The sequence below is a fragment of the Rhinolophus sinicus genome, linkage group LG05 (genome assembly GCF_036562045.2).
Source record: "Rhinolophus sinicus isolate RSC01 linkage group LG05, ASM3656204v1, whole genome shotgun sequence".
Classification (NCBI taxonomy): domain Eukaryota; kingdom Metazoa; phylum Chordata; class Mammalia; order Chiroptera; family Rhinolophidae; genus Rhinolophus; species Rhinolophus sinicus.
This window is the reverse complement of record NC_133755.1, coordinates 169,349,100-169,372,121: the sequence shown is the minus strand read 5'-3', so window position 1 is coordinate 169,372,121 and position 23,022 is coordinate 169,349,100. Positions and strand designations below refer to the sequence as shown.

At 37.0% G+C, this 23,022-nt stretch overlaps 1 protein-coding gene across 5 annotated transcripts in view; it reads right to left on the bottom strand.

Moving 5' to 3' along the window:
* TAB2 (TGF-beta activated kinase 1 (MAP3K7) binding protein 2) overlaps positions 1-22,834 on the bottom strand; it is a 77,313-nt gene extending 54,479 nt beyond the window's left edge. For 2 of the 5 annotated variants that reach the window (XM_019746944.2, XM_019746945.2), the window contains exon 1: positions 22,449-22,832. The gene's annotated coding sequence lies outside the window, so the exon portion shown is untranslated. Of the gene's footprint in view, positions 1-22,448 lie in introns of all 5 variants that reach the window. The other 3 variants (XM_074333696.1, XM_019746946.2, XM_074333695.1) reach the window with 3 other exon arrangements.
* Between the last annotated feature and the right edge of the window lie 188 nt (positions 22,835-23,022).

Here is a 23,022-nt window from a genome sequence, read left to right as displayed (position 1 = left end):
AAAAAAAAAAAAAGGAATTTAAGAATGAGGACGCCCATTCATTAACCTATATGGATAGGCTTTCAGTTTAAATGCCATCCCCCCCACAAAGAAAAAATAAAAGACACGCTTTAGCTATCATACTGCAATCTCATTATTCATAATGTTTCGGTTGATTCTTTTGCCTTTTCCACATATACAGTATCATTTACAAATAATGAATTTGCCTTCCTTTCAAATAATTACATCTCCTATTTTGTTTTTTTTCCTAATTACATTGGCCACCATTCCCAATATAATGTTATGTAATGGTAATGCTGGCCAGACCTTTTTTGATTCATGCTTTTTTAAAGAGGAATTTCATATTTCACTAAATACTAAAATAGGAATTCTAGTATATTACCATACAAAATACTGACTTCTCATCTGAGGTATATCAAATCTTAGGTATATTAATTTATTCTTGTTTAACTAAAAATTCTTATCAGACATAAATGTTGAGTTCCTCTTTTGATATCCCTCAAGATATTCATAACCACCCTCTCACCTACTAATACGAATTAATTAGATTTATCATATTATTTTCCTAGAGTGAATCCTACTTGGTTATAGTATTATCCTATTAACGTAACGCTAGATTCCATTTGATAGTTTTACAGTATTTTTGCACCAACTTTTAAGAGACTGGTACGTAACCGTCTTTCATGCTCATATTTTGTCATGTTACGCTGACTTTGTAAAAATAACTGGGAAGCTTTCCTTTTTTCCCCCTCTATGTTCTGAAATAATTATCTGGTGCTTGATGTTTTAAAGAATTCAATGGTAAAACCTCTTGGTTCTGGTGCTTTTTGCCGGGAACAGTCTCTTACTATTGAGATTAACATCTTCATTTGGGCCCCAGATCCTATCCCTTTCTTTCACATTTCCTCGAGGAAATCAACGCCCCTTCTTTTCAATATCTCCCTTCAACCTACAAACATGTTTAAGTCTTAACCATCTTAAACATCCATACACTCACTCACTCGTACCACAAAATTTTCCCTTACCAGTTAAGACTTGTTTAGCGAGTACTCATTCACAAAGCTATTTATTAAAATTGCTACTTGACTCAAGGCTCTGAGGAAAGAGAGAATGAGCTGCAGTTCCTGCCCCTCTACCTCCTCCTAATCCAGGAAGAAACACAAACATGCAGACAAAGCACTGCAATAGCAATGGAAGGAATGAGTATGCTGTCCCTGGCTGTTTATCTCTTACCAGTCATGCCTTGCCAAACTTCTCTGCTGAGTACTTTTATTCAAATCACCAAATCCAGTAACTTCGTAAGGATCCTCACCCACCACTTTGCAATACCAGGTTCACAGAATATCTTTAAATTTTATTAGGTACTTCTAATTCATCATATCATTTGATCCTTTTGAAAAACCACCAAGGAAGGCTAGGTAGTTATTACTCTCATTTTGCAGGGTTCAGAATATTAAGTAATTTACTGATTATCAAAACGCCCAATAAGCAGAAGAGGTAGGGCAGAAATGTATTTGTGGCTTTCTAATTCTAGGTCCAGGGTTCCTTGCTCTATATTGGATTAACTTGATTGATTCTAACTTAATGATTACCGATTATCCTCTCCTTGAAAACTTTTCTCGTCACCACTATACATTCTTATAATTTCCCAGGATCCTTATTTCCATGTGTCTTCTTGTTTGTCAAAAGAATGCAGGTGCAGTTATGACATTCATTGTCTCACTTTTTCTGGCATCTCATCTACACTTATAGCATAATCTAAGAAGAACCTCCTTTAAATTGTAGTTTAAGCTTTCTATTCTACTTGATGAAACACAAACATTCAGAATTATAAAATTTGATATTGAAAGAAGCCTTATAGATTATCTAGCCCTTATCTAATAGAAGAAAAACAAAGTTCAAATCATACAAGTTGGTAGCAGAATTTGAATAAAAGTTTAAGATAAAATTTGCCTATTTTAAACTTATGAATCACAAAATAAATTCATATTTATAAACAGTAAATATGAAGTAATTAATTTTAAGTGTAATTACTGGACCTTATTTAATTTGTGTTAAAGAAAGATTTGTCCCTATTTCTAAGACATTTTATTTACATGACAGTATCAACATATTAAGTCTGTCCAAGTAGATTAAAAAAAAAAATCACAGAACAGCACTATAGTTAAAACCTACTCAATTCTACATATTCATGCATTAATTATCTATATTCCAGATTTTTGAAGTGAAGTGGGAATCTAAAATCATACCACTACCTCTGCTAATCCTTCCCACCTAGGCTGATGTCATGACACAATCTACAAGGCAGAAACAGATTCCAACAGGATGCCTGCTGGAAAGCACTTAGATCAGTACACGGCACGTGGTAAGCATTCAAAACATGTCAGTAGCTACCTCTGCTGCAGCAACAATGACTACTTCTGAATATATCTGCATCATTAAAATGTGGCCATATTAATGATTCAACTACACAAAAAAGAATCCTGTTCGGGTACAAGTACCTCACTCCACTCCTTTTGGTGAGTTTTCCAGTTGAGCAGGCCCACAAGACCTTTCCAACTGCTCCCAACCCAGAAGCACTTTAAATATCTCAACATCAGAGTCTGAAGGCTCTGAAAATCAAGAGCTCATTTTAGAAAGAAATTTTATACTCCAATACATCTGAAGTTTTCAGCTTACATACCCATATGGAATACATGAAAAATAAAAGGGAATCTCATGTGAAGCAAGTTTAAACTTAAACTCTTCCCCAAACTAGCTGGCCTTCTCAACTTCCTACTTCAATCAGGAGTAGCAATTCTCTTTTTTAGCCTGAAAACTGAAGTTACCTCAAGTCTTCTCTTGCCTTCCTTTACTGTTCTCAACTCCTTCAAATCCTACCCATTTCCTAACGATCATTCCTTAAAACACAAATTACTGACACTCTCCTCACTGGATGCTAGTCAATATAGTCTACAATCCTTTCACGGTACTGAAATCTAAAAAGTTCTGAAAATACTTTTTGCATGAAGCTTCATGTCAAAACTCACCTGGTAGTGGCAAAAATCTGCTTTGAACTGACATGAGGCTATCTGAAGGCTTTGGTGGCCTACTCACTGTATTTCCATGTTTCACTGCAGAAATATTAGTGTTTAATTACGGGATGATGCCTCAGACATTGCTGGGGGCATTATATTATATACAATATACATACCATGTTAACTAAAAAAGTCGTAATTCCAAAACACAGTTGGCCGCTGGGTTTCAGATAAGGTATTGTGAACCTGTACAAATTATTCCCAGAATCCTAATTTTGCGCCCTATGCTTACATTTCTTTCCCTTACACCGCTCCGTGCATTTCAGCTCCACTATTCACCAAGTCCTGTGAGTCCTTTCCAAACACCACTGAGAACTGCCAGGCCTACCCCACTCCTCCTGCTACCCCACTATCCCAGCCAACCAACATCTACAGGCCCCGTAGCTTACCTCCCCCCACTACCAAGGGCTTCTCACTTGACCTATCAAGTACAGGATAGCAGATTAGGAAACACTCCTATGTAACCACTTTAAATATTTCACTGCCTTGCACAAGAACTTAATGAACTGGAAGATACACAATAAGAGGTAACAAAAGGTGATTGTGGGATTACAGACGAGTTCCTGCTACCTTTGAAACCTTAGTGTATCTAGAGATGTAAACTAAAAAGAGGTCCTCCCTCTTTTCAAAAAGTAATGAAATTTTAAAAATTTCTAAATTAACATATTTATTCTGTAATTAAAACAAACAAATTAAAAATTTACTAGGCTCCTCCCCTGCTTATCATTTCAACTAAAACTCACTGGTATGGTTTTCAAGGGCTTCTCCAGATTGGTTTCACAAAATCTGGTACCATGAACTCCTTAGGCAGTCAGGAAAAAGCTACAGATTCCTACTCAGAATGGTTTTAAATGCATAAAACACAGTACATAGGATTACAAAGAGCCAATTTTACTGAAATATAGTCAATTAAAAAAATATGAATGGTTTTAGATGCGTAAAATACATAATTACAGAGAAAACCAATTATATCGCAACAGTTACCAAGTGTTTTTAAAATCCATGTTTGTGATATATTAGCACAACACAGTAACACTTTTACTAACACTCAACACAATAAAATGTAGCACGGGTCTAATAACTACTATAATTTTGAAGTAGCAATCTGCATTATATTCAGAAATACCCACAATAGTAAATTAGTAAGAAAATACCTGCTTTTTGTATTAATAATAAAGTCATAGGCACTACTACTACTTCTACTTCTACTACTACGGTTATAGAAAGAAATGCCAAGTTTCAGTAGAGGTTATTGTTAGTGATTTTTCTCCCTCACCTAAATGCATGGATTCCTCTAAATTCTATCCTCAGCCCCCTCTAGGGGTCATGGAGCCTAGAGTAGAATTCCACTAAATCCACGTCCTTCCATTTCTCACTAGCATCCTCACCATAAAAATCCAGGCAGGCTTGTCTGAACATGTTCAACCCCACTTTCTTTCTGGACAATGCTATTGCCCTTCCTTATTTACAATGTCATTTTTCCACCTTGATGTTTATCAAAATCTTAACTACCCTTTCAAAACCAATTTGAGTTTCATTTCCTTCTTGAATCCTTTTTCTACTGCTTCAGCCTCTATAGATCTCTTTATTCTCAGAACTCCTAATGTACCTGTGGATCCTTGCCTCACGATTCAACATTTAATTATTCTCTTACAGTTCCACTTCTGTGTCTCTTCATCTTGGGCATAAGATCCCTGAGCACCTGGGCTATAAGCTTGTATTTAGGACACTGCCTATACATAACATAGGCATATAGAATGTATGCAATAACCTACTCCCAGTAAACCAAGTATTAGAATATTGTTTGTTTGGCAACTTCAAGTACCAGAAAATACAATAAGAAAAGGCCAAAGTTTCCACCAACCAGCTAAAACATACATTGTAAATTAAACTTAATACTTCACCTCAATCAGAACCTAGATACTCCCATTATATTAAAAACTCAGAAGCTAATTTACTAGGCAGTAATAAATTCCAAGTAACAAATCCAGAAAGGGGTACTAAAGTAGGCATAAAACAATGATTCATTCCAAAAATATTTGCTAAGCACCTACTACATGCCAGGTCCTAGTTCAGATTCCACGGATTTAGGAGTAAAAATGCAAAATGTCTCACACAGGAATTTACTGTCACACCTTGGACTAGAACCTGGGGCTCCTGATTCTCTGAAGCTCTGAAAGCAAAAAACCATTTCTATCTTTCAGAAAAGGTTAAGTATGGGTCGGGGGGATGTTCTCTATTTCAGAAGGCAATAAATCATATAAAATATTATAAAAATAGATTTGGAGCTATTAAGATATATAGATGTAAAATCTACACAGATATTATGATATATATATATATATAAAATCTACATAGCTATTAAGATATGTATATATAAAATCTACATAGAATGTATATATAGAGAGATGGATATATAAATATAAAAATCTCTCCATATAAAATCTAAAAGAAACAGATTTTGGGGATAAGTTTCAGTTATCTTATGCAGAATATTTGTTGCCTAATGATACTAAATGAGTGAGGTGTTATTTACTCATTGACTGATTAAGATTTTAATCACAAACGTTTCATAAAGTTTTGTTTTTCTTTAAAGGGGTATGCCAAGTTGCTTCATTTATTTCATATAAAGTATAAAAATTTATCTATCAATATCCCAGAGGTAGGGTGGGGTGGTAGTAGTGATGGTGGTAAATATTCTAAGTAATCTTTTTCAATGGAGGGAAGGATGCAAAACAGGATAATGGGAATGTGGGTAGGAAAGAAGGGACTGCTTGGTATACATTTCAATTTTTACTGTTGATTATGAGACCCAAAGTGAAGTTCTTAGACTAATAGCGATGGAATTCAGAGGGTAAGTGAGTGAAAGGGAAGAGGGGGTGGGCGGGTGAGGCTGGAACAAGTAAACTGAGAGCTTGACAATGCCACGTTAGCATCCCAAACTCATCTTGTCCAAAACTCAACTCACTGCTCCCCCCACCCAATAATGTATCTCTGTTATTAATAACAGAACATGATTCTGAAGCTAGAAATCTCAGGATAGTCAATCTCCTTTTCCTCACCATATACAATCAATGGCAAAGTTCCACTATTATTCCCAGAAATATTTTTGCATTCATCCCCTTCTCTATTCTCACATGTCCTTGTGCAGGTATCTGTTACCTGGACAATGACAGTAACACAATAATCTCTTATCTGATGGCTTATTCCATTCCCAGGCCTTTCTAAGCTGTATTTCACAGTGGTAACAAACTTTATAGCTCCTAAAACTAGAGCTGGATGTTTCTCCTCAAGAGGTTAAGAGATTTTGTAGAATTATACTGTACTGAGTTTCAGAGGAAGGTGCTGACACTGACCTCGGGAATAACGGAAAAGAGGTCAGACAGGAAAAGAGAAGACTTGAAGAACAAGAACTTACTACAAAGGGATCAGAAAAACTAGATAAAATATAGGCAATAATGGGAGCAAGAGAGCCAAATGAAAAGAGGTGTAACAATATCACACAGTTTCATGTTTTTCATAGCAGAAGGTTCCCTAAGAAGAGCTAATACTGATTAAGAATTTATTATGTGCTAGGCACTGGGCCAAGACTGATAATGCATTCACTCATTTAATGCTCCCAATAATCATGGGAGGTAGGTATCTCTGTCAGACTCAGCGGACTACACATTGTTCTCTCCCAGAGAGGAGCAATATTTTATAGAGCACCCTCCCCCCCTTAGTCCCCATGATTCCTAAAACAGAGCACTAAACAATCCACATTCTTACTATGTTGGTGTCAAGAAGACCAGAAAAAGCCACTTTTCCTATAAATTTTATTAATCGGTCATGGACTAACACAATATACAGATATATACTTACACACATATACATACACATACAAACACACTATGGATCTGAAAATAAAATACTGTACCTTTCAAAAATAACTTCTCCTGGTGCTTAAATCTGCATTGGAACAGTAAAAGCTCAGGATATTTTAGCCTTGTAAAGCTCAAAGGACAAAAGGTATACCAAAATGCTTTTTAAAGTATAATTATTACTGGTAAAAAACTTGGCCTATACCTCTACCTGGAAATAGGGAGGCCTTACCGTAGGCAGAAGGCAGACAGATTAATGTTACTTTCTTTTTAAATGAGCACAGGAAATTTCCTATGAGACACGCTACTATGGACTAAAACTCCAAGCTCAGCCTACTATTTTGCAATGTGTGCTCCATCTGATATAAAAAGTCTGGGACAAAGTTTAGATGATTTTACATAAATCCATAGTAGTGCAATGTTTGTTCGAAAGCATAGGTACTCAAAAACATTTGACCATAACCCACACTCTGGAATCTCAAAAACTCATTTACTTTCAAAAGCAAGTAAGTTTACTAGCTTTAAACATTAGCTGTGTGTGTGTGTGTGTGTGTGTGTGTTCACTCATTCATTCACAAATATTTACAGAGAGCTTAAGTGCCAAGACATTGTACTAACATTGTAAAAACTTATGTTTTGTGGGAGAAACTGAAAAGTAAACAGAATATTTATTATAATATAATATGGTAAACCCTTTGATAAGGGAAATAAAACAAAAAGCTAGAGATATGATTTCAGACAATTAAGTTCGCGAACTCATCCTAGAAAAAGTGCTTATTGCTGAATATCACTACGGTCACCTTCGAAGTACTCCCCTTGGGAAATTATGCACCGCCGCCAGCACCTAGTCCACCCTTCAAAGCAATTCTGGAACTCTTTTTCTGGAATGGCCATCAGAGCTGTCATCATATTACCCTTCATGTCCCTGAATGTCATCAAAATGTCTTCCTTTCAATATTTCCTTTATCTTTGGGTAAAGAAAGAAGTCATGGGGGGCCAGAGCAGGTGAGTAGGGAGGGTGTTCCAACACAGTTATTTGTTTACTGGCTAAAACTCCCTCACAGACAGTGCTGTGTGAGCTGGTGCATTGTCGTGATGCAAGAGCCACGAATTGTTGGTGAAAAGTTCAGGTTGTCTAACTTTTTCATATAGCCTTCTCAGTACTTCCAAATAGTAAACTTGCATAACTCTTTGAACAGTTGGTACAAATTCATAATGAATAATCCCTCTGATATCAAAAAAGGCTAGCAATATCGTTGCAACAAGTTCGTGAACTTAATTGTCAGAACTTTGTACAAATTACCAAGAAAGAAATATCATTAGAGTTTATCAGTAACAACAGAAAAGATCGTGGCATTTAAAAAATATTTGCCAGAATACCTTAATATGAAGTAAACATATCTGAATGGAACTCAGAAGATCTGCCTTTTTACCAATTCTGTAAACTGAAGCTCACCTTCTCCCTTTTCTGATTTCCAGCTATTAAGTCAGAAATGTAAGTAAGTCTCTCCTTGCTAGCTATTTTGCATTCCTGTTCTTAATTTTTGTTTTTGATCTATCTCTCTGGCTGTCCTGTCTGTTTTATCTACAAGAGAAATGTTGTCACAGAAAAACATTCAGATACCTAATAACAGTATCAAACCCTTCTCACAATACTGCATAGAGCTACTTCATTTTACAAAAATGTAGGAGAAAGCTCTGAAAATGATTAAGATACATGTTAAGACACAGCCATCTACCTATAAAATAAGTATGGTTAAGTACATATTATAATATATATCTCCCAAACTGTCTCCCAATCACGTAATTTCGGGTGCCCTTAATATCAGATATACAATAGTATGTTAATAAACATAACCAATTTTCACAATGTTCTTTACATGCTAGAATATGGCTTTGCTAATAAACCTTAAATCACAGTACAGTGAAAATAAAAAGATTACAGGTATAGTTTTTAATAAGTATCACTATAATTTCTCATATACCAACTCAATTGATGACACTGAAATTTCTATTTCTAGCCTGAATCTCTTGCTGGAATTCTATTTCATATATCAAATCGCCTACTTGGTATTTTTCGTTATATGTCTAATAGGCCTTTCAAAGTTAACATGCCCAAAACCAAATTCTTGATTGCCCAGCCCAAACTTGCTACTTCACCGTCTTCCCTAACTCTGTCAACAGTGACTGTATTTTCAACTGTTTGGGCCCCAAATCTTGGAGTCATCCTTGACTTCCCTTTTATGCCTCAGATCCAATTCATCAGCAATTCCTGCTTATACAGGGTTTGATCCATATCCAAAATCTGACCTCTTCTCACCCTTTCCTGTTACTATGTGGTCCAAGCCACTATCATCTTCTCTCATGTGGATTACTGCAATAATGTCCAATATGGTTTCCTTGCTTACATTTTTGCCCCACTCCCATAGTTTATTCTACACAGAGCAGCGAGAATAAATCTTTAAAAAATAAAGTTACCATCAGTTAACAGTTTAAAAAGAAAACCATATGACAATGTCACTTAATGTAGGAAAAGCATTTGACAAAATTCAATATGCAGTCATGATAAAAACTTTTAAACTACGAATAGAGAGGGAACTTTCACAACTTGATAAACAGCTAACATATAGATAGATAACCTACAGCTAACATATACTTAATGGTGAAAGACTGAATGCATTCCCCCTCAAATCAGGAACAAGACAAGCTTGTCTGATTTCACCACTCCTATTAAACATAGTACTGGAAATACTAGCCAGAGCAGCAAGGCAAGAAAAGGAAATACAAGGCATATGGATTGGAAAGGAAGAAATAAAATTATCTGTATTCAGAGACACATGAGAAAAACCCATGAAATCTACCAAAGAACTCCTAGAATGGTTTAGCTTAGCAAGGTCTTAGGGTACAGGGTCAACTCACAGAAATCAGCCATATTGCTATAAACTAGCAATGAACAACAGGAAACCAAAATTAAAAACACAATAGCACTTACAATTGCTCCAAAAACTGTATCTAGGTATAAATCTAAAAACAAACAAACAAAAAATGTTTAAGATTTGTGTGTTGTGAACCACAAATGCTGATGACAGATATCAAAGATCACCTAAATATAAGGAGATATGCTGCGTTCATGGATTGAAAGACACCAAAAACAAAAACAAAAAACCCGCCAATTTTCCCCAAATTGATCTATGGGTTTAATGCAGTTCCTATCAAAATCCCAGCAGGATTTTCTGGTAGATTCTAAATTTTACATGGAAAGGAACTGGAATAGTTGAAACAATTCTGAAAAAGGAGAATTAAGCTGGAGGAATTTCACTACCTGATTTTAAGACTTACTATATAGCTACAGTCATCAAGAGAGTACTGGTGGAAGAATAGCCTCAAAGCAACAGAATAGAGAATTCAGAAACAGATCCTCAAGTACAGACATCTGATTTCTGATAAAGGTGCAAAGCAATTCAATGGAGGAAGGATGATTTTTTACAACAAACGGTGTTGCAGCAAGTGGACATCCATAGACAAAAAATGAACCTTGATCTAAACTTCACACCTTTGTATAACAGTTAAGTTAAATGATTATTGATTTGCATATGCAAGATATAAAGTTTTTAGAAAAGTTTTATAAGAAACAGGAGAAAAATATTTGTGACCTAAGTTAAGCACAAAGTTCTTAAGACTTGACTTGACAAAGGCATAATCCATAAACAAAAAAAATGAGTAAATTATTAGACTTTATCAAAATTAACTTTTTTTTTTGATCTGCAAAAGTCCCTGTTAAAAGGTTAAAAAGATAAGCTGCAGACCAGAAGAAACTATCTGCAAATCACATACTCAGTCAAGAATTTGTATACAGAATATGTAAAGAACTCACTAAATTCAACAAGAAGAAAACAATCCCATTAGAATATGAGCAAAAGACCTGGACACTTCACCACTAGAATATATAGACACCAAAGAAGCACATGAAAATATGTTCAATATCATTAGCCATTAGGGAAATGCAAATTAATGCTATGATGAGCTGTCACTACACACCTGTTAGAATCATTGAAATAACAAGTATTCACAATACCAAATACTGGCAAGGATGCCTCCAGAGAAACTGGATCTCACATAGGCTGCCAGTGAGAATGTAAAATGGTGCAGCCACTCTGGAAAAGCGATAGCTTCTTATAAAGTTAAACACATTTATCACAACCCAGCAACTGCACTTCTAGGGATTTTTAAAAAATGTATTTTCACATAAAAACCTGTACAAAACTATTCACAGCAGTGTAATTTTTATCGCCCCACACGGAAACCCAAAAGTCTTCAATCAGTCAATGATTCAACACATTGTGGTACGTCCATAAAATGGTATACTTCTTAGCATTAAAATGGAATGAACTATTGATACAACAAATTGGATAGACCTTAAGGGCATAAAGCTGAGTGAAAAAAAGCCAATCTCAGAAGATAACATAATGTATAATTCCATTTACAGAATACACTCTCCAAGCACCAAAATTATAGCAATAGACAGATCAGTGGTTGCCAGGGGTTAATGATGGTGGAAAAAGTATGTCTATATAGACGGTCCCTGACTTACTAAGGTTCGACTTAATGATATCTTAACTTTATGATGGTGTGAAAGCGACCTGCATTCAGTAGAAACTGTACTTCAAATTTTGAATTTTGATATTTTCTTGTGCTAGTGACAGGTGGAACGACACTGCCTCATGATGCTGGGCAGCGGCAGCAAGCTACGGGGAGGGTAGTGCCCAAAGTTCTACCGTGCACGTGTTATCAGTGTTCTGTGCTTTCGCATCCCATCACGCCTACAAAACACCTATCTTTGTCTCTTGCTTCTGGAGAGAAGAGGCAGGCTCTTGAGATGAAACTCAACATAATTGTCCAACTGTAACTAATGTAAGTGATCTGAGCATGTTTCAGGTAGGCCAGGCTAAGCTAAAATTTGGTAGGTTAGGTGTATTGAATATGTTTTTGACTTAATGATATTTTCAACTTACGATGGGTTTATTGAACTGTAACCCCATCGTAAGTGGAAGAACATCGATCTAGGGGTAATATAGAGGAATTTTTTGTGGTGATGGAACAATTCTAGTTCTATATCCTGACTGTGATGGTTACAAATCTATACACATAATAAATAATATAGAACTATACACACAAACCGCCAACAAATAAATCATGCTGTAAGAAGTGACCAAAAAAAGGCAAATAGATTAATGTCTTAAAACCCCTTAGTGGCTTCCTCTCCCCCTGAATAAAATCTGAAGTCCTTACTACAACCTAAATGTGCTACGTGAAAAGCGCGTATTTGGCTCTCATGTACCCTTCTCCCTCTCTCTCAGTGCCAACTACACTGGCCTTCTTGCTCTGGGAACATGGCAAGCATGCTCCCACATAAAGGCCTCTGCAAGTGCTTTGCCTCCATTTAGAAAGCTCTTTCCCTTGATCAACTTCATTCAGGTACCTGTTCAAATGTCATCTAATCAGAGAAGTGATGTCTCCTTTCCCTCTCTCTCTCCACAGAAACCTGAAAACCAGCAAATATCTTCCTCATTGGTTACTGCCCCAGTATGTTCTTGTATTTGTGAATGGCAGGCACTAGACTACGCACCCAGGTACTCAGGCCGGGGCCTGTGTGATCCTTACCTTGCTTTACTTCATACTCAGTATTCTTAAATTCATCACCTACTCTTCTTAATCACAGCCCTAATTCAGCTCCTTATCAACTTTCAAGTATCTGCCACTCCTTCCCAAGCCTGGCTCTTTTCTAAATATTCTCTACACTGCAGCCAGAGATCTTTCTACAATGTTAATTTAAGCACTTACCTTCCATCATTTATAGGGTAAAGTCAAATCTACTTTACAAAGCATACAAATATCTTCATGCTCTGTCTTCTGATTTTCCACCTCACTTCCTAATAACCCACCGCTGGTGCCCAATGCACCGTGGAATTACTCAGTTACTGAATACACATGGACTTTCCTACCGCCATCCTTTACGCATGTTGTTCTGACTGAAATGGCCTCTCTTCTCCCAACTTGGACTTCTCTTCCTTGTCCGTCTGACACACACTCACGTCAAGCATCACTTTTCCTTGGAAGACTTCCCTCTCATATCCCTTCATCCCTCACTGAACCAGGCACTCCCTCCTGCAGATTCCTTACGTGTTCTGTCACTGCATTCGTTACAAAACAGCATCATATGTATATGCCTTTTGAGGGCAAGAACTGATCCTACTCATCTCTCCATCCTCGTCACCTAGTATATAGTACCTGGCACACAGTAGGAACTCAAAACTATTGGATCAGTGAATTAGATTGACTAATAAAAAATGTAGAGATGAGACATAGTGGAAGAATGAGTCAGGCAAGACTTCTTGGGTTAGCCAGCTATTTTGCACAGGTGGGTCATAGAAGACATGTGAAACAAATTCTACGGACTTTTCTTATTATTCTTTTGATGATGTGATATCCTATAAAAGTTGAAGTTCTAATCCTGTGGCTTGGTTTGGCTAAGATCACCAGTTCAATTTTCCCATGAACTAGTTACCTTCCCCCCAAAGTACTTCTTGTTCCACTAGCAGAGCTACAGCAACGGCTCGGAACAGTGATCCCGTACATTCATGCCATTGTTCATAAGGGGAAAATCTCATAAAGAGAATGAGGCCAACCAATCATCTCAGCCAGGAAAATCTCAAAAAAGCAAAAACAGAAAAGAAAAAAGCAAGCTCAACCAATACATTTCAATACATTTTTATATGTAAAAAAGCAGAACCGTCTATGTGGAAATGGGAATTTTTTTGTAATTCCCCATGTACACGTGTTTGTTTTTCCTTTTCTTTAGAAAATCATCGTGAAGTGGCAAATAGTACTTAGTCAAGTACAGTTCAGGTATATGCTAGTAACAAGGTAAACAGCAAGTTACCCTTAATACAATACCTGTATTTCCACCAACTTTTGTTAGACAATGATCCCTTAGATATATCCTTAAGTACTACTTTTTTCCTTCAATTTTAGCAACTGCTTAACTGTAATGCCTACATACATCTGCTTAACTTCCAAAGAATAGATGTCCATGTTTATCAGGTCACTAACTGCCTTTTAAAAATTAACCAAGCAACTATACCACAATTTGTGCTCAATGGATTAAAACGGAATAATACATACTCTGTTTTGAATTCCTTTTAAAAAGCAAGTTTTCTTACCTATACTGTAAAATTCTCTATAACTATTTTCTAACGATGACTTAGCACCAATAAAAAACTATGACCAGGAGCTGCTAGTATAAAAGCAAAGTATAAAAGACAGAATATGAAAGCAAGTATCTATCTGTATACTATAGACTTGAATATTAATTTTTAAAGGGAGGTTTCTTCAATTCAAACATTTATACGATTATTGGTTTAATTGCAGCATATAAGACAAACTGTTGCAAATGGCAAAAAAGCAAAATTAACTTGCTGAACTGATTATTACTGTCATTAAGTGACCAATCTGAAAGGATATGAAAATATGTTAGGGTTTCAAAATAATGGCATTTCATGAAAACAAAACTGAAACTTTTGTGTATGTGCATGTAGTCACTCACACTACATGTCGCCTTTCCTAATAGCATCACTATTCTTCAATAAAACAAGACTGACAAGACCAATATGTATCTCAGAACACTTTCTGCAATAATAAATCATTTATCTGACTAATGGCTGGATCTCCATCACTATTTGTGTTTCTAACTGCACAAAAACTGCACATGTGGAAGACTAACGAGTATTACCTCTAGTATTAGAGATTTCCCATATACACTATGAAATATTCTAAACATACTTATTAAAATGGAAGCCATTTTTAAAACTGTTTCAACATTAACCACAACAACTGGATTTACATTTCAGTAGTAAGTTATTTGTATTACTATAATAACAGGAAGAGGTCTGACATTTACTGAGTAATCAATAAACAAATTGGGTTATTAATATGTTAAATTATTATTTATACAAATAGCACTTCATAGTAATTAGTAGAGTAAAATACTCTGCAACAATCACATCAGTTTACTCAATGGATTAAGATACATTTTGGGGGGGAAAAAAAATCACAGTAAAAAATCAGTTAATCTAGTAATAAATACTGGGAAATTTAGCACTATATCCCTTTTGAATGTGAAATATGGACATAGAAGAGCATTGTTGAAATGGAAAAATATTAATTAGCAAGTTAAAACAGAAAATGTATAAAGATCTTTTTATACAGATAAAGTGGCACATTTTATAGTAGGTTGGTGCAAAAGTAATTGCGGTTTTTGCCATTATTTTTAACCTTTTGAACTGCAATTACTTTTGCACCAACCTAAAGTTTAACCTCATATTTGATGTGTTTTCAAAATCTGATCCATGCCAATTTTCTAATGATTTTCACACAAAAGAATTAAATTATGCATTGTGGACTACTTTCAAATTGAAAATGTGGGGTTTTTCACAGGAACTAGGAATAATTAATAATTTGCATGTTTCTTTTGTGATTAAAAAAACCCATAGTAATATTTTGTTTCTTTCATCCTTGGTCTAAAGAGTTCCAGTAAATTAAACAGTATATAAATTAATTCCTTTTCATTCTATTTGCTGAGGAAAAATGAAGTGAACAGGTACCCTGAATGAAAAACCTAAAAAGCAAAATCCCAATTAAATCACTTCCCATTATTTAATCTACAGATATCTAATTAACTAGAACAAGAATCCACCTTGTTCTATTTGAAAGATGAGTACTTTTAAAAATTAAGCTTATAACTGAAGGTGCTCAAAAATGAAGCCAATATAAACAAGTTAAAGGGGACAAAAACTGCAGCATAGGATATGCGTACTTTATATTTTGACTACTACTTATTGATGCCTACTAGATTCCAGGTAGGTACAGCACTAGCTAACATAAGAAACGCAGATAATGAATGCAGTTAAAACTATCATGCAGAGTTAAGTGTGAAGTATACATACCGTGTTTCCCCGAAAATAAGACCTAGCCAGACAATCAGCTCTAATGCGTCTTTTGGAGCAAAAATTAATATAAGACCCAGTATTATATTATATATTATATTATATTAGACTCGGTCTTATATTATAGTAAAATAAGACCAGGTCTTATATGAATTTTTGTTTCAAAAGATGCATTAGAGCTGATTGTCTGGCTAGGTCTTATTTTCGGGGAAACATGGTATGTGTTTTTCTAAAGAAACGTCTTAGGCTCAAAGAGTTTGAGTGATTAGCCTGAGACCAAGAACTACAGTCAGCAATAGAGCTCAGATTTGAACTTGGGCTCATCTGACTTTAAAGCCCCGGTCTTTTCTTATTATACATACTTCACTGACTCCCAACATGGTAAAATTAAGATATTTAGTTAGAGAAGTACAGGTCGCAAGTTGACAGAAAGAGTAACTCAAAATCAAAAGCAGTATTTTCTTCAGTTGCTAAGAGAATTAAAATCTAGGGAAACTTCCTCTTCTACTCCAATTCCCCCAGTTCATATCAGAATTGTTTTTGTTGATTTCTCTGACTAAACAAAACTTGCCTGGTGTGAGAACCATGTTTTGCAAGGTCAAGATGCTGATTTCAGGTTTTTGTTTGTATTGCTAGGTGTTTTCTCTCACTGATAAGGGATGGAAAATCTTTCCACTCAATTGCCATTGGCTCTATACTAATAAAACAAGCAATATCTTCGGCCTGTCTGGCTAGCAAACTGATAGGCAGCAAACTTGTGATGTGCTTAATTCTGCTAATACTAAAAAGGGTAACATTAAGATATTAAAGGTCAGTGTAAACCTACACTTTAATTGAAACTGCCTTAAAGAGACAAAATAAACTTGTCTTTTTAACAGTAAGAGCATATAATTATGCCTGAATTATTTTTTCTACTCTGCTTTTTAAAACTGCTATTCATTTCAATGTCAACTCACAGTGAATAGGTTAATGAATACTAATCTGGCTGCAAATAACTGATTTCTTCCTTTCAATTTCTAGGATGTTTTTTAAATTTTTGGGTAGATTAAAAAAATGGTATTAAGAAGACTTTGCATGTCATCTTAGTCTGTGTTTAAAATCAGAGATTCAAAGACATGTCCAGTGCAGCTACTTTTCAGACTCAGAAGGTACCTACCACCAAAAAGAGTTGTGATACATAGAAAAATTATCACACACAGTATTTTTTGAGCTCCTAACTACAGACTAGGCACTGAAGAGATGGTGAAGTCAAGGCTGAAAAGAAAATAAGACATGGTCTGTCCTTGAGAAACTCAGTTTAGTGATCTCCCAATTGAAAAGTGAAAAACAACTATTGCAATTTGATTGGCTATTCCATTCTTTTCTAAAAAAAAGAAAAGCTAATTCACAATTTGCAGTATTTTCTTTTAACTTTGTAAAGTTTTCCTTAATACTTTGAATTACCCATCTTCACATAATAAAGGAGTAATAAGCAATAACAAAAGCAAACATTTGTTGAATATTTACAATATCCCAGGCACTGTGCTAAATGTTTTACAAATATTTCCATGAATTGGAATCTTAAACAATATTTGTGTCTAGTTGTCATCAACCTGTATGACAAGATGTATCACAATATTCCTTCACCAGAAAAAGAAAGATTTCAGTTTCATGTATAAACTCCGAGAAAGTACTAGTGACTATAAGTTACAGTTGCCTTTTTAAGGTTGCAGACAAAACTGCTTTAGTTGTTCAAATGAAATGTATATTAAATAATGTTCCATAGCTATGAAAACTTCTTGGGAGAGCCAACAACTTCAACTATGTCTTACAGAACCAGATAGGCAGTGTACAAAAAGTTGCAATTTACTGAGACCCTTCTGTATATTAGATAATTTACATATAATGTATAATTTATCATCACAACATCCTTGTAGTATTATCATTCATTTTACAGAGAAGAAAACAAGCTCAGAGAAGCTAAGAAATTGTAATTGGCCCCAAATCACAAAGATGTGTCAAAACCAGGATAGTAAACTCCAAATTTTCTATTGTGCTACAAAGCAGCTATTAATTGAAACTCTGTAACTCTTAAGTACAAATATAATCCTGCTCTCAAGTTATGAAGTGTATTCTTAATCAAAGAAAAAATTTATGTATGGGATAGTTTTGTTTTTGAAATCAAGGATAATATTGATTATTCAGTTTTCAAAAGAGCAAATATCGGGGGTGCCAAAAAAATGTATACAAGTGGACACTTTGGTCAACGTTGCTCAAGCAGTAGTTCGCCATAATCAGAAGTGTCTGGATGCTGATGGTAACCACTCTGAGCATCTCTTGTGATTGCAGAAGGCAAACGTGACTTGTATTCATCTTTTGTTATCGGTATATATTGAGTATTAGAATTTTAATACAGTTTTCCTTTCTTAAAATGTGTATACATTTTTTTGGCACCCTCTGTATGCAATGTCTACTCCCCATTCCCCTTCTGATTTATTTTTCAACACAGTAGTTTCTTCTCCCAGACATACCACATGTTACTTACTTATTATGTCTTCCACTACTAAAATGTGAACTAGACAAGGACAGAAATTTTGTCCGTTATTCACTGCTGCCTCTCTAGCATTTCAAAGGTTCCTGGTATATAGTAAATGCTCAATGAATATTTGTAAACTTAATGAATGTTGGGTACCCAATAGGCATTCAGTAAATATTAATTTTTTTCCTTTTTATTATATAGGAAACACCAAAAAGATTAACATTAAGGTATTAAAGGTCAAAAGAAATTTATCACTCCTTTGATACAAAATGTTAAACTGGAATAGATGATTTGAAATACAATAGAATTTCTTAGTAAAGTTTTACATTAAGAATGTTAAAAGAGGCAAATCAGAAAGACACATTCAGCAAAGCCTCATTTATCAAGCATCGTCAGGCGATAAGAGGGTCTATATACATAAATTTTGAACAAATGTACTTTTAAATGCCAAAACTGTAATCAATTTTCATAAAGATCTTTTATGAATATATATCCATGATTCTACTTTGTGGCAATTCTGACATGGATCTCCTTCTGAAACACCAACGTATTAGCTGACACTTACAGTGCTTTTAGCAGTAGTTCATTCTTTTCTGAGGATTAAGAAATTAGAAACTAAGCATATTTTGTAAAATGAGTCAATAAAAATCCAACTGAAAAGGCTAAGTGAAATACATAACTTTAATGTAGCCAGCTAGAAGTACTACTTAATACTAAACATGGTGTTTTGAGGGATGGAATACTTAGAAAACAAAGAAAAAGACAGCCATTCTTAATCTGACTCTATCAAGATCATAGTCAAGTTTACTACATAACTAAAGAGAATGTAAAAAGTACAGTACTGGCTACCCCTAAAAGTACTTACTCAGGTCTTTAAGCTTAGTGATTTAGCAAGTGTCCTTGATTTTTTAGGAACAGAATCATAAAAGATGAAATGTTAAAATAGTAATTCTGGAAATACGATCCAGAAGTAAGTAACATATACAGTCAAATTTCATATAATTTCAGTGTCTTCAAATCCTTACCACCTTAATACAGAGGATTTAAAATAAGATGACATATACAGACTGTCAGAGTCTATCAAAAGATTCAGAGCAAATTTCCTTGGTACAGTTCAGCATGATCACTTTGCTTGGCAGCCATCACTACCCACATCTCCAAATTCCTAGCTGCCTAAAACTGTTCATCTAATCCTCTACCAATATCTCATCCCCTATCTTCTCCACCTTATTATTGTTTTGCCCTAATCGTCACATTTGCCTGTTATTACCTCATAATCCTTCTATTACAGAGTCCCGATCTTAGATGGAACAAATAAAGATGACTTAAACATGGGAAAAGTGCTACTATTGTTCCCCTCTGGGTCATGTGAGCTTGGCCAGGTAGAGATATAATGGAATTGAAGCCTTTCTGAATTACAGTTTTATTTTTGATCTTCACATATCTTAAAGATTATCAGGAACTTTTTTTTCAAAACATCTGTAACAAGGCAAAATTCCCCCTTAGAGTATGTTAATGATCATTAAAAAATAATCTTTTAGTCTTGATCAGTTCATATAACTAAAAAATGCTATTTTAGATTATTCAGACATTCCTCACAGACATTTTTGGCATGAAACTCATGAGTTTCATGTAAATGGTCTACATTACACCTATTTTTCAAAATGCAGTATGATCATAGATACATATGTATATTTCATCCTAAACAGAATTTTAAGAAAAGAATTTTCCTTACAGGGAAAACTACAAAAGTAGAATAATCTTTTATTTCTATCAAGACACACAAGACTAATCATGTTAAGACATTTACCCAAGAGTAGTAAGTTATTAAAACTAAAGAACCAATACTCAATAATGGCATAATTGGGGATCTGGGTAGTAAGTACCTACTTAACACTGCAGAGTTTAAACACCTCCTCATTTCATGATATGTAGTAATTGGTATGCAAGCTTTAAACAACATCCTCAGCTGAAGGCAAGCACTTCTTTCCACTAAAGAGAGGACCAAATATAGATAGTATTTCAATCAAATGGGAATGATTCAAGTCAAAATTTATTTTTCAGGAAATCTGTATCAGATGAGACTCTGATCACTTACCCACTTAATGAATCACAAAAGCACAGGTTCTACTAAGTGACAGTTCACTAAAGAGGGCTGAAAGCTTACATTTCATCTGTGTCCTTTGAGAATACTTTTAAACTCAGGAAAAGTTATTCTATGCACCCAAGAGAAAAATGAAATAATGGAGTACATTCAGTGGATGACTTACTCATCTAATTAACACATTCAACTTCCAGTTGATCCTTTAAAGATTTAAATCGTAAGCACCCTCTATTAAAACCTGAGTAGATTTTAAGGGGAAAAACCCCCAACGAAGTTCTGAATCACTGGAATTTTTGTTCTATTTCCTGTTAACACACTGATAGTACCATCATTCAATACATTTGTTCCATACACGTCTTAAAAAGCTGTAGGATCCTTTTAAAACTACATAACTTGGCCCTAATTTAATTTGTAGCTCATTTATCTGACAATTCCTCTCATTGTTTCTAATTTAAGTGCTCAGCCAAGGCATACAACGAGATGAAAAGCATGTCTTCCTTTACTACAGAATGCAATGGTTTCAAAACCTAAAGTCTTAAACTGTCAGCGTTTAAAATCACTCACGATTTCACTGTTACAAAAAGTTTAAGGGTAGTTTTTAAAAGGTATCAATACTCTGCTACTGTACCAAGAGTGCGATAAGCAGTAGTAGTGTAAAAACTGAAAGCAAAAATTCTGTTCCATGCCCACCAAAAGTCCCAGCCAAATCTGAAATTGCATAATGAGCAACACTCTTCTCAGTGAGCTAAAGCACAAACTAATTCCTTTCATAAAATACGTGAATCAACCTGACCCTAAAATGCGCCAGTTTACAAACTTACCTAAAACAGACAAAATGGATGCAAAATTATACTGCCTCACTGTTGCCTCGAATACAACCTTAGTGTTCAAGAACTTTCCAATGAATAAAGGCACTGAAAACACCCTCGCACTGGGGACTAGAATTTCCCGAACTTGAGAAACCCCTGTGAAGCTGCAGATTCCCTCCGCTCTCCTGGAAACCCCTCTTATCAGAAACATTTGAAGAATTTCTCCACAACAATTAAGCTGACTTGAAGAATGGAAACCTAACATCTCAAATAGACTATATATGGAATGAAACATGGCCAAACACATAAATACAAACTCACACGGCCTCTGACACTTTGGTATACATGTCAGCCGGGGCCATCCCACAGCATCAGCAAGGAAAGATACACCTGTCACCTGTTCAGCAATAACCCAGACCCTCTCAGCCTCCCTGCCACAACCATAATCTAAGGGCTAGAAGCTGATCGGACAGGAAACCAGAAGTATCTTGTGAAATCTAAGGGCCCACACTGTTACAGCGGGGCTTGCTCCCCACTTCAAGAAGGCTTCAGAAACCCGACACTGGAAAGGCAACGACCTTCCCCCCTAGACCCCCATATAACTCTCTCGGTCCCCCCAACACCTCGCCTCTAAGTCGTCTTTATCCAGACCACGGCTCCCCCAAAAAGGGTTTTCCTCCCCTCACCCCATCTCACACATGCCTGAGGGGCGGGCCGGGGGCACCGGTGCAGGCAGGGCCCTCCCCACCCCCTGGCACCCTCCCCCACCCGGGGCTCTCCCGGGCGCCCGACTCCAATGCATCTCCCCCTCCCCCTCCACACATACTCCCCGGAGTCCAGGCCCGGCCCGATGCTCCCCACCCCCACCCAGTCTGGAGGACTTGGGGGGCCTCCCTCTCTGCCTCGCCACTGGGGGAAGGAAGGAGGCGGAGGGAGGAAGAGTGAGAGGAAGAAGCGGACGCCCCTCAAGGGCCTTGCGAATCGGCTGAGCCCCTTCCAGACGGAGGGGGGTGCGGGGAGCTGAGGGGAGAGCCGGGACTGGGGATCCCGCCGAGGCCCGGCAGCGCTGTCCGCTTACCCTTCGCCGCCGCCGCCGCTTCCCCCTCCTCCTCCTCGGCCGCCGCCGCCGCCTCTCCCACTAGGGCAGCCGTCTCCACCGTCGCCGCTGCCGCCTCCACCACCACGGCCGCCGCCAGCGCCGCCGCCGCCTCCGATTCCACCCGGCAGGGGGGACACCTCAGCCCTCCCTCCCTCCCCGCTCAGCCCCTCCGATCGGCCGCCGCCGCCAACTCCCTCCGGCCGTCGCCGCCGCCGCTCGTGGCTGAGGGGGAGGGGAGGGGGTCGGGCTGGGTCGCCCCGCCGGCGGCTGCTGCAGATCAAAAACGATGGCTGGGTGGCGTCGCCGCTCCCCGCTCCTCGGCTCGGGCTCGCTCGGCCTCCCTACCTCCCTCTGCCCCCACCCCCCTTGCGCTCGCCTGCCCTCCCCCCACCCCCCCAGCTCTCGCTCGCTCTCGCCGAGGCTCTGCCAACCCAGTGCAAATCAAAATACTGTCACACAATATGGCGGCGCGGCCGCCGGCAAACACCGCGAGATCTGCCGCCGCTGCTGAGGCGGCGGCTGTGACGAGGCCTCCCCCAGCCGTGCGGCGGGG